Source organism: Numida meleagris, chromosome 25 (genome assembly GCF_002078875.1).
Source record: "Numida meleagris isolate 19003 breed g44 Domestic line chromosome 25, NumMel1.0, whole genome shotgun sequence".
Taxonomy (NCBI): domain Eukaryota; kingdom Metazoa; phylum Chordata; class Aves; order Galliformes; family Numididae; genus Numida; species Numida meleagris.
Window position 1 is genome coordinate 1,796,259 of NC_034433.1, and position 7,556 is coordinate 1,803,814.

Sequence of the window (7,556 nt, forward strand, 5' to 3'; positions counted from 1 at the left end):
ACAGACCCCTGGGGAGGGGGGGGCTCTGCTGGATTTGAGCCCTGCTCCGTGCCTGGTGGCAGAGCTGTTCCAAACTGGTTGAGTTTCTGCAGGGGGAGTGAACTTGTCCCTGGCCCCCTCCCCAGGTTCACCCTCTGCTCCCCGGGTGAGTCATTCCCTTCCCCAGCTGCTGGAGCAGCGCTGTGCTCTAAGGGTGTCGAGGAGAATGTCTCTCCTGCTCTGCCCATCTCCCCGTGTGCTGGGGCGGTGGCAGGCCCAAAGGGCTCAGCCATGGACTGGGGACAGCTCCCTGCTCCATCCCCTCCCAAGTTTTGCATAGCACTCAAATTTATTTTTACATAGGAAGGTGCTACACAAATAGATCCTCAGCCTGGGCTGCTGCACAAACAGCAGAGCAGGGACCCGGGGCCGAGTTGTCCCTTCCCCAGGTGCTGGAGGGGACACTGCTTTGCAGCAGACGGGCAGGTGCCCTTTGCACCATGTGCTTGGGCAGGCGATGGTGTTCAGGGGATGCTGTGGCTGAAACACCAGGATGCTGCAAAGTGGTCCTGCCTCTCCTGCGGGTGCAGAGGGATCAGCGGCAACGTTTCCAACAGGACGGGGGGAACACAGCGGGGACACCCCCCAGACACCCCTGGTTCTATTGCACAGCTCCGTTAAAGGAGCTTGGTGACGGCAGAGGGGGGCTCGGCTCCCCTCCCCTCGTTAGCACTGGTTTTTCCTCCCTGCTTGGATGGGTGGTCCCGGTGCCCCTGGCCTGTGTGGGCACACGCGTGCTGCAATGCATCGTGCCTTTTTAGGAAGGATGGCGAAGAGGGGGTGGGAAGGGACAATGCCTGCCTCGTTATTTAGTGTCCCACACACGGAGCCTGCCTGGCCCTCGGGAAACCTCCATCCATGGCGGGCGCGGCTGGGATCTGCAGCGAAAGCAAACAATGGGATCCCCAGAGACAACAATGCCCCATTGTCCTTTGAAGCCGTAACAATGAAACAATAGACCCCGGCCTGCCTCGCTGGTTCCCAGGCACGCCCCCCGCGCTCCTCCCGCTGCCCGGTGCTGCCTGGGCTCGCGGGCTTGCGCCGTCCCCGAGGAGCCCACGTCCCTGTTCCCATCCTGCACCCACCTCTCCCATCTGTCCCCTGTTTGTGGGGTGAGCCCCGGGGTCTTGGAGCCTCCCGGTCCTCGCGGGTTGTGCCTCTGAGAGAAGGAAGCGGCTTCCGGCGGAGCTTTGATCCTCGGGGTTTCATCGGCGTTAGGGATGGAACAGTCCTGCTAGGTCATGCGGTGCGTGGCCCGGAGAACAATGGGGCATTGTTGTTTCTAGGGATGGCCACTTGTCAGCTCTGAAGGTTTCCTGATACGTCCTCACCTTCTCCTCCTGGAGGAGAAGCAATCACGATGGCAGTGCCCACCCCGGACACCCAAACCCCTGAGCACCATGTGGCAGAGCAAGCTGGGGCTGGGGCTGGGGTGCAGGGTCCCCATTCCCTGCAGGAGCCAGGCCTTCCTCCCTGAGTTGCTCTGAGACACCTCTGCTCTCTGTCTCTGCCTCCTGGTTGCATCCAGCCAGCCCCAAAGGAGCCGGGCCAGGCCTGCAGCTGCTCCGTGCCTCCCCAGAGCTGCTGGGGGCTGACTGGGAGCAGCGTGCATCCCCACCCTGCTTCTCCCAACAAGAGAAAGCTCTCCTCGTCCCATAGCTGGCTTGCAGGATGCTCTGGGTAGGTTTTAACCCCCAGGGCTGCCTGGCCAGGCTTGGGTCTGGCGTGGACAAAGACTGTGGCACATGGTCACCATTGCACGTGGCGAGGTTCGCAGTCATCTGCTAAGAGAGCCGAGCTGGGGTCACGTTCTGCCTGCGTTCCATTCGTCTCTTGCCACGTGTCCCAAGGCCACTGGGAACCCAGTGCAGGGCTCGGCAACAACGGGACCCCCCATTCCCCCAAGGCATCGCCCGGCTCAGCTTCCTCCAAGCTTTGGGATGGAGCTCTGAGCCCCCGCTCCTCCCGGTTACCTACCGGCAGCCAAACCCACCTGAATAGGTGATGAATGGAGGAGAGAAAAGAGCCCCGAGCGCATTGTGCTTCCAATGGGCCGGGAACAATTGCTAAATACAAATCACACAGAGAAAAGGGAGAGAGAGAGAGACAAAAGAAAGAACCCCGGCACAAAGGAGAGGAATGAAATGGTAAGTAAAGTCAAACAAAAAGGAGCCGGGCTGAGACAAAAGGAGGGAACAATATCCCCGAGGCAATAGGCTCCTGAACAATGGGGACAGTGACAGCGGCACAAAGGCACACTGTTTGCAAGTAGACGTTATCTCACACAGCCACTGGCAGGCCTGGCCGTGGCGCTTCTATTTTCAGGGATGCTTTTGTGCTGCGCTGAACAATATTCCTTGCATGGCTGCAGATAGAGAGATGAGAGGGGGGGGGGTTCGTTCTTTATTTCTTTATTTTTTTTTTTTTTCCCCCTGCCTTCCCGGTGCCAGCTCTGTCGTAAAAGCAGGTTGGGCCCTTCTGAGAGCCGCGGGCGGCACGGACCTCGCAGCGGGGCTGCAGTGCTGCTGGAACATCTGAGAGCGCTGAGCGTGGCTGCGTGGCTCGGCACCCCCGGAGTGAGCACCCAATGATGTTGGATGTTGGATGGCTCACGTCCAGCGTTTATCAGCCCCGAGTGTGCTCACCAGCCTGAAAGCAGAACCGGGCAGACCAGAACGATGGCTTTTCCTGGCTGCCGTTGTAACAGAGCGCTGGAGGTTGAGACATCTGATGTTTGCTGGGAGGGACGTGAGACTTACTAGGCTGGGATGTGTCCCGTCCCCAGCTCCGTGGCCATGGAAGAGGCGCCCGGTATGGTGATGGCACCGCTTTGGGGGTCAGCCTGCAGCATCACGGCTCTGCAGGCATCAGGGCACCCATCAGACGGCTTCTCCCAGCCTTGTCAGGAGGGTTTGTGGCTTTTGGTGGAGCTGCTGCGCGTTTTTGGTCCCGCTCTCTCCTGCAAAACCCTTCTGCAAAGCCTCCCAGGTTGCGCCCCTGGCCCTGCTGCTGCCGGACCGGGGTCACAGCGGCATCCATCGTCAGCGTAGGGCTGTCACTGCAGGGCCCGATGTCAAAGCACCCAGCCCGCAGCACCCCATCTGCTCGGCCATGGGGTGATGTCCCCCCCCCCCCCGAGAGGTCCTGCCACGCCACCGCAAACCATGGGGACGTCACTGAGGTCCCCCAAGTGACTCGAGGGAGGAGAACTCGGGGCGTCGCGAAGACGGCGTCAGAGCGAGCCGGTATCGGTGCCGATCTCCTGACACCCAGCTTAGCAGCTGGGCTCCGGCGCTCGCTTGTAAAGCTGCACTCCTGATATCGATCATGTTATCTGAGGGTACATCCTGTTGCTAAGTTTGGCTGCTTCCTCCGGTTAACAGCTGTTGCTGCAGTCAGATACAGATGTTTAAACGTGTGTTCTGGGGATGGCATGGGGGGGGGGGGGGACCCCTGGTTGCACAGCGAGCCCTTGCGATGCTGCAGCGAGCGGGGTTGTGCCCTACAGATCCCGGTGGGATCGGCCTCACCGAGGTCCCCGGGGCGGGGGTGGGGGGGATGAAATATTTGGGGCGCTAAATCAGAGCAAAGCAACGGCGTCGCGCTCGGAGGAAAAAACGGTTCCCTGATCCTGACCGCCCCGTATCTGATTTTGTGGTCGTGTTTGTGCTGCGAGCGGCGTCTCGAGGCGCTGTGCTGCAGCGCTCTCACAAAATTAAAGCCCCGTTGGGCCGCGTCTTTGCTCAGCCTCCTCCCGAGCAGCGGCGTGGCCGTGCCGCTCCTCTCCCAACCCTGCCTCTTCCCGACGCCGTTCCGCCAAGCCGGAGCTCCGTGCTGCAATTAGCTGGTGTCGAAACCCTCGCTAACCCTTCGCGTCCCGATCACAATAATAACGATTAGTAAGGACCGACGCTCCGCGCATCCTGCGGTGCCGCACGTCTAAAGATTACGCGGAGTCATTAATTAAGCCCGATCCCCCCCCCCCGCTTCCCTCAGCGAGGAGAGAAAATCGCTGAGAGTCTCTTAAGAAAGGACATAAAGGCAGGGAAACCCGGGCACCGACACAAGACAAATGGGGATTTGAAGACAATCCGGGCCGGGCCCATGTGACCCAAGAGTGGACGAGGCAGGAGAAAGGATAAAAATGCCAAGCACAGAGCGGGGACAGAAAACAACCGCCAGCTTCAAAACCCGGGGAAAAGAAAAGCTCCAAGATGAAGGGAGTGACAAAGCATCAAAGGGACGAGAAACCAAAGGCGTTGGAACAAAGGACAAGCTGGAACAAAGGACCAAAGAGAGGAGAACAAAAGCACTAAATAGAAAACAAAGGGGGGGGACAAGAAAAGCCCCTCTGTCGCTGCGCTGGAGGGTCCGGCCGGTGGGCGGTGGGTGGCACAGGCGGTGCCGAGCTCCCACTGGAGCCCGACTGGGAGCGCAAGGCCCCGGAGCCCGTGGCTGCCTTTGAACCAGAGCCGACGGGCTCGGCCCCCAGCACGGCATCCCGGGTGGCAGCAGGGAGCCTGGGGATGTGGCTGTGCCACCGCGCTGCCCCCGGCCCCTGCCCGCCCGCTGGGTGGTCCTGGCACCCCCTCCCACCCCCTGCAGTTCTGCAGTGCGTCCTGCTCAGCATCACCCTGTGCCCAGTGTCAGGCTGCCAGGATGGCTGCGTGCTCCCCACCCCACCCCACGGCCTTCCCCCTGGAGATCGGCAGCCTGCCGTGTGTGGCTCGCTGTAGCCATGGGGCGGCTGTGCTCCGGGTGGGGACAATCCTTGGCACCTGGATGAAACCCAAACAGAGGCGTTCAGGTTGGGAACAGAGTGGCAGAGATGTGTCCCCGCCGTGGTTTGCTCTCCCCGTCCAATCCCAGTTTGGAGCTGGAGTTCTGTTGGCGCTCAGGGGGGTGTGGTGGGTACCCGGGGTTGGTCAGATGGTGACAGTCACAGCACCCAGAGCTGGTAGTGATGGACAGGGGGGTGGTGATGGGCAGGAGCCCCCCCAGAGCCGGGATGCTCACAGCTGCAGCTCTGTCCTCCTGCCTGTGGTGCTTTGGCTGCTCGTAGCTGCAATGCATTTGGAAGCAGCGGGGCTCCCCGTGTCTTTTGGCGGTGCCAATGTGACAGGATTTCGGGCAGCTGGAGAGTGCTGGGGGCTTTCTGACACCTGAACCCTGGGACGGTGTCTGTGCTCCGACCCCGTGCCCAGGTGGGGACTGCCCCTCTCTGCACCTGCATGGGCAAACGCCAGCAAAAGTCACCCGTGGTCGGGGTCCAGGGCACAGTGAGAGCTGGGATTTTAGCCTGCCAGGAGGGAGCCTTGCCCTTCTTTCTGCCCAGCTCTTTCTGCTCGTGCACCGGCTGAGGTTCACCTGCGCCTTCAGCCCTTTGCCCCTGCCAGCTCTGCTTTCCTGCAGGACCACAATTTCCTCGATTTTACTTTGGTTTTATTTCGTGTTTTCCCTTCGGTCGAGCGCTGGCGGAGCTGTTCTCCCCGCAGAGCGATCCCGGAGCATCTTGGTTTTATTACGGCCAGATTAGAGGCTGCGAGGCTGCGGGCGGGCTCCCTGCAGGAGCAGAGCAGGGTCAGTGCCGGGGAGGAAGGCAGCATGGAGCTCCCAGCGCCTCGGGAGAATGGTGGGGTTTGGGTGGGGACAGTCAGCAGGTTGATTCCTGCAGCTCTGCTCAGAGCCCTGCTGTGAGGAGCAGAGGGAGGAGGAGGAGGAGGAGGGGTTTGGGCCCCTTTGTCACAGCTGTCACCCCCCAGTGCCCACATTGGACTCGATGATCCTGATGGGTCCCTTCCAAGTCGGGATATTCGATGATTCTGTGATTCTGTGTTCCCAATCTCAGCCCCGAACCCGGTCTGGGGCTGGAAAGCAGCGCTGTGCCTGGAGGCAGATGCAGGGGAAGCCAACACATGGGGAACATGAAGGTGGGATGGGATCTTGACACCGAGCTGCCCATGGCTGAATGGTGGCCCCTGGTCCAGAGAGCATGGGAGCAGAAATCTGCTGTCCCCCCACTGGTACCAGCGCTGTCAGCACTGAGGAGAGCAGAGTGCTCCCATGGTGGTGGCAGCTGGGTGCTGTGGGCAGGGCTGGCTGTGTCACAGCACTGCCCACTCTGGCTGCAGGGCACCCCTGGTGTGCCACGTCCCTGCGGCCCGCAAGATGTGAGTGCAAAGGGGTGAAGCGAGGACAGCCCCGGAGCTGCCGCTGAGTTTCGAGAGAGTTTGAGCTTCTCTATTAGCATTGTCGTATCAGCTTGGCTTTAATGGGCTGCAGATGTGTGTCTGCCTGCCTGTGTGTGTGCGCACGGCCGCACAATGCAAGCCCATGGTACATGTGCATCCCTTGGCTGTGCAAGGGACTTTTGGGGCAGTGGTCCGGGTCCTGCCGAGGGCAGTGGCAGCAGCCCGGCCTAGATTCCTGCAAGGATGGGGAGCTGTGTAGCTCACTCCCTGCTCGCAGTTGCTCTGCAGCTTTCCCAGGCTGGTGAGGAGCAAAGCACATGCCCATTCCCAAACAATGGGCCCACTTCCGTGCAGGAAGCAAGGTCGGATTTGTTCTCCCTGCTTTGCCCCCTTTGGCCAGTTATAAAGGGGCCAAGCCATTGTCTGAACCATTTCCATGACTCAGGCAACAGCATCCTGCGATCTGGAGGCCGGGACTTGCAGCCAGCACAAAGCAGGAGGCATCACTGCCGTGGCCAGAGGCCCCATAGGTTGCATGATGGGGTGGGGGGGCTTGGGAAAAGGAAGGCAAGTGCTGGCCGTGCCTTTCCCCTCCGTGCCCCCTGTGCTGGCGGCAGTGGGATCTTTGCCCCCACCAGCTTTCCTGGTCCCTCCACCCATTGTCCCGGCTTCCTTCTGCTGAGGAAAGCAGAATGCTGCGAGGGGAACCCGGTTACCTCTGGTTGTGAGCCTGGATGTGGCCAGGTGGGGGGAGATGGGGGCACCACGTGAGCCCCTCTGGAGGAGTGGGGACCATCTCTGCACCATCACATCCATCGTGTGCCCGTGGTCCTGAGGATGCCATGTGGGTCCTGGGATCCTGGTGATGCTCCGTGGGTCCGAGGGCTGGTCCGTGGATCTTGGTGATGCTCCATGGATTCTGGGGCTGCTCCGTGGGTCCCGGGGATGTTCTGTGGGTCCTGGCGGTGCTCTGCAGAAGGTGGAGAGAAGGAGGTGCAGGTGCACCTGGTGTTGCTCGAAGGACGATGTGACAGGGAGCAGAGCCAGGCTGAGGACAGGGTCCGTGTGTGGTGACAGCCCTGGCTGGGTCACCTCATCCCAGCACCCACCTGGGGGTGACACCAGAGCCAGGGGACCGCAGCGGGCACCGGCACCCAGTGGAGAGGGCCCCCAGGGCCACCGCCAGGAAGGAACGGAAAGTGAAAGTCCGTGGCTGCTACTCCGGGCTGGCTGTTGCCATGGCGACCCGAACAAAGCCTCTTCTCCCTCTTTTGGGTTTAATTGTGTGGGTCCTCGGCCCCTTTGTTAATTGTTTCTCTGTCCGGT

At 61.0% G+C, this 7,556-nt stretch overlaps 1 protein-coding gene and 1 long non-coding RNA gene across 4 annotated transcripts in view; one reads left to right on the top strand and one right to left on the bottom strand.

Moving 5' to 3' along the window:
* The window catches only part of SOX13 (SRY-box 13), a 33,807-nt gene that overhangs the window by 4,091 nt on the left and 22,160 nt on the right, over nt 1-7,556 (top strand). The gene's annotated exons all lie outside the window — the stretch shown is intronic.
* LOC110388101 lies at nt 2,477-7,550 on the bottom strand. Of its 3 annotated transcripts, none has more exons than XR_002432781.1 (3): nt 7,340-7,550; nt 6,947-7,200; nt 2,477-5,601 (listed from the first exon to the last, which is right to left on the bottom strand). It is a non-coding gene; the product is annotated as an uncharacterized LOC110388101 (long non-coding RNA). The 3 variants fall into 3 exon arrangements; XR_002432780.1 differs by having other exon boundaries at nt 2,477-2,688; nt 2,799-7,200; XR_002432779.1 differs by having other exon boundaries at nt 2,477-7,200.